This window comes from Limulus polyphemus, unplaced genomic scaffold (assembly GCF_000517525.1).
Source record: "Limulus polyphemus unplaced genomic scaffold, Limulus_polyphemus-2.1.2 Scaffold2038, whole genome shotgun sequence".
NCBI classification, from domain to species: domain Eukaryota; kingdom Metazoa; phylum Arthropoda; class Merostomata; order Xiphosura; family Limulidae; genus Limulus; species Limulus polyphemus.
Genome location: NW_013667648.1, coordinates 16076 through 19604, shown reverse-complemented (window position 1 = coordinate 19604; position 3529 = coordinate 16076). Strand labels below are relative to the sequence as shown.

The 3529-nt window shown below is 33.2% G+C and overlaps 1 protein-coding gene across 5 annotated transcripts in view; it reads right to left on the bottom strand.

Annotated features, from left to right (window-relative positions):
- The window catches only part of LOC106465749 (ATP-dependent zinc metalloprotease YME1 homolog), a 174194-nt gene extending 172733 nt beyond the window's left edge, over positions 1–1461 (bottom strand). Inside the window, exon 1 of one of the 5 annotated variants that reach the window (XR_002612047.1) lies at positions 1157–1461. The gene's annotated coding sequence lies outside the window, so the exon portion shown is untranslated. The remainder of the gene's footprint in view (positions 1–1156) is intronic. The other 4 variants (XM_022393673.1, XM_022393674.1, XM_022393676.1 and 1 more) reach the window with 4 other exon arrangements.
- Positions 1462–3529: the final 2068 nt, after the last annotated feature.

Here is a 3529-nt window from a genome sequence, read left to right as displayed (position 1 = left end):
AAATCAGCAGCATCCTCTTCACAGTTAGCAACACCCAAAACCTTAATATCATCTGCAAATTTAAGGAATTTATTGACCATTCTTTCATCTATGTCATTGATGTAAATCACAAAAGAGCAGAGGTCCCAAGACTGAGCCCTAAGGTGCCCCACTTGTGAAATTAATGCAGTTTGACTGAACTCCATTTGTAAGAACCCTCTGGTTTCTTCCATCTGGTCACTCTTCTATCCCATTTGCTAACTTATCCCCCACACTTATAAAGATAATTTTTAGAAGTCTTTTATGCGGCACCTTGTCAAATGCTATTTGAAAATCCAGATACATCAAATCTACACACTTACATATGATATGCATAAGCAGTAACCTTTTCAAAGAATAACAAAAGATTTGTAAGGCAAGATTTTCCCTTAGTGAAACCACGTTGACTATCCAATAAAATTCTAAAGGTTATTACATGGCAAAGAATTTTTTATCAGACCTGCCAAAACTTTTCCAACAACTGATGTAATACTAATGGGTCTATAATTACTGGGACAATCTTTATCACCTCCCTTGATAAGAGGAGTTACATTAGCTAACTTCCAATCCTCTGGTACCTACTTGCTCATTATTCAGTTTCAAGGACTGACAAAAAATAGTAGTAAGTGGTTCACATATCCAATCTTTAACCTCCTTTAAAACCCTTGGAGAAATATTATCTGGCCCAGGAACCTTATCGTTTTTTTAAATTTCCCAATTTTTTCTTAACCAGCTCAGAATTAATGCAATCACTTTGTTTGATCTCGTTTCCATTTATCAACTGTTTAAGATGTGGAATACTGTTTAAATCTTCGTTAGTAAATACCGAAGAAAAATCAAAATTTGATAACCCAGGCATCTCATAATCATCAGATACTAGTCTTCCTCCTTTATCAAGGGTTCTATCCCATCCTAACATTTTGTTTACCTTTAATGTATTTAAAGAAATTCTTATTGTTAATTTTAACATTTTCAGCCAACCTTTTCTCATGCATCCATTTCACCAACTTTCTCGTTCTTCTATTCTACCTCTAACTTCTAAGATCTAATCTGAATTAGTAACTAAATAACTTCTAATTCTATAATCTTTTATTCTAAATCTCCAGTACAAATATTCTGAACAAAGCATATGTTTTACCTACTGAAATCAACAAGTGCAAATTCTCTCTCGCAACATGAAAACGTCAAAACTTATTCAACTTTTTTTGCCTGAATTTCAAACAATAACAGTTCCTACACGTTACAACTTAAACTTAAGTTACGATCGATAGGCCTACCAGCTATGCAGCAATTTCTAATCCAGCAAAAATTCAATTTTTACGTGAAAAAAAAGAGGGCAACTGAAATAAAAGAAAAATACAAAAAGATGGAACACGAACAATATATATCCAGTTATAGCTACAGAATAAATGGGTCAATAATAAACTACAAATTTCAAAATTTACAGTAAAACCTAAATGAAATGCTTTAAAATCGATAATATTTCTTTCTTTATTACTTCTGTCACAGTTAATTTCAGCGCTGTAATGTTATGCACTGCAGTTCCACTGTTTTTATTTTATATTTAAATTTATGTTCTTATATATGCAAAACACGCGTGAATCGGGTAGCCTCGTAATAATTTATTTATAAAGCTAAGATATACTTATTTTACTCTTAAGAGGATTTTTTATTTATTTTACGCTGATGTAAGTCTAAGATCAAATACAAGGGTCCGCATTTTGGTGAAAAGTAATACGATTACGTTTTCACTCTGTTTGCGACAAACATGAAATATAATGTTACGACAGCGGAAGTCACGTGACCCTAGTAACACGTCATGAACTTCTAGAAGGATCCTGTCCCTTCCTGAATACTCGAGCGTTTACTAGATTTCGGTATTCTTTTATATATAAGACGCTCAAGACGTGACGGCAACAAGGTAATGGGTAATTGAAATGCGGACACAGAGAGACGTATCGTTGAGTCGAGCACGTGAGACGTGCGTTGTGAATTATAGTGTTTGTTATAGCGTGACTGTGGAAATTAAATGTATTGCAAAGTTGTATTTAGAAAGAATAAACCAGTTTTATTTACGAAAGGACTTGTATCGCTAAAGTTTCATCAGAAAGAAATTATATGGAAATTAACTAACGACCGGAGGCGTAACAATAATATTCTTTTCTAACACATCGTATTAGATAAAATGCTTAATTTCGACATATTCCTTGATGTTCACAAAATTTAGTTTATTTGTAGAATTAATTTAATTTAACTAACCCTCCACAAAATTCATACTTTTAGTTTTATTTTATTAGAAACAATATAGTCATTTATGGATGAATCTTTTGGGTTTTCAATCATAACGTTACTTAAAAGAAATATGTTTGGAAAAGGGTAAAAACTAGAGGTGCTAAGTAGTGGCAGCACCTCTTGGCTTATAGTACTCATGTGCTAGGGCACCTTCTAGTGGTGTTAGAACAGCAGTATAATGATTTACTTTTGGACTTGTTTGCTTTCAGTATTTCTTGATAAACCTGTTGTGAACATTATATCAAGAACCATGGTAAAATGTTATTGATATTATTATTATTATTTGCTTCAATAAATAAACATGTGTTGATGTTGACTTCATTTTATTAATACGTTTTAACATAATAGCTTTCGAATGCGTAGTTTCTGTCATATCAGGCGTTACAATTATGTTAAGTAGTTTTTAGCACCCATTATAAAAATTGTTCCCGTACGTATTAATGTGTTTTGGCATTTAACTTATAATACGCTTGGATACTTTAACTATTTCTCAAAATGACAGTAATATAGACTTTTAGTGTAACTGAATATCAGGAATACACCATATCTTGATACAATCAAAAATTTCAAAAGGCAAGGTTGCATAAATGGAAATTAATATACGTGTTCGTGGGTTTTCCCCAACGCATAAGGAGGTTTCAGTCTACCAAGACACCACAAGCTCTTATTTTAAGCCCTAAACTCAAAGCATTATTCAAATGCTGAGCCTTGATAAGTGATTGGAAATTACTCAGTCAAATAACAAGTTCCTTACGTGACCATAAACGAAGCTGAAATTTGTTGTATCTGTTACGTCTCCGTTTGTTAATTAACTTTCCGTAACTTCGTTCCGACGAAACTTAAGCGACACAACTCCTTTATTAATAAAACTAGTTTATTCTTTCCGAAGATAACTCTGCGATACACTTAATCTCAATATTCGCGCTAAAACAAACAGTATCACGAACGTTAACTTCAACAATACTCTGTGACTGCAGTTCAATTACTCACTGTCTACACACACATTACCTTACATTACCGCGTCACGTTTTCCCCTCTTATATATATATACCAGCCTACCCTACTAGTAAATACTAGACCATTCGCCAAGATACGGGATAGTTCTAGAAACAAGAGAGCGTGAGAATTGTCACGTGATCTCGATGACGCAACATATCTAATAAGCTATGAATAGTAAACATTGTAACATAGCTTTTGGGGACATTTGTTCGGAAATGGA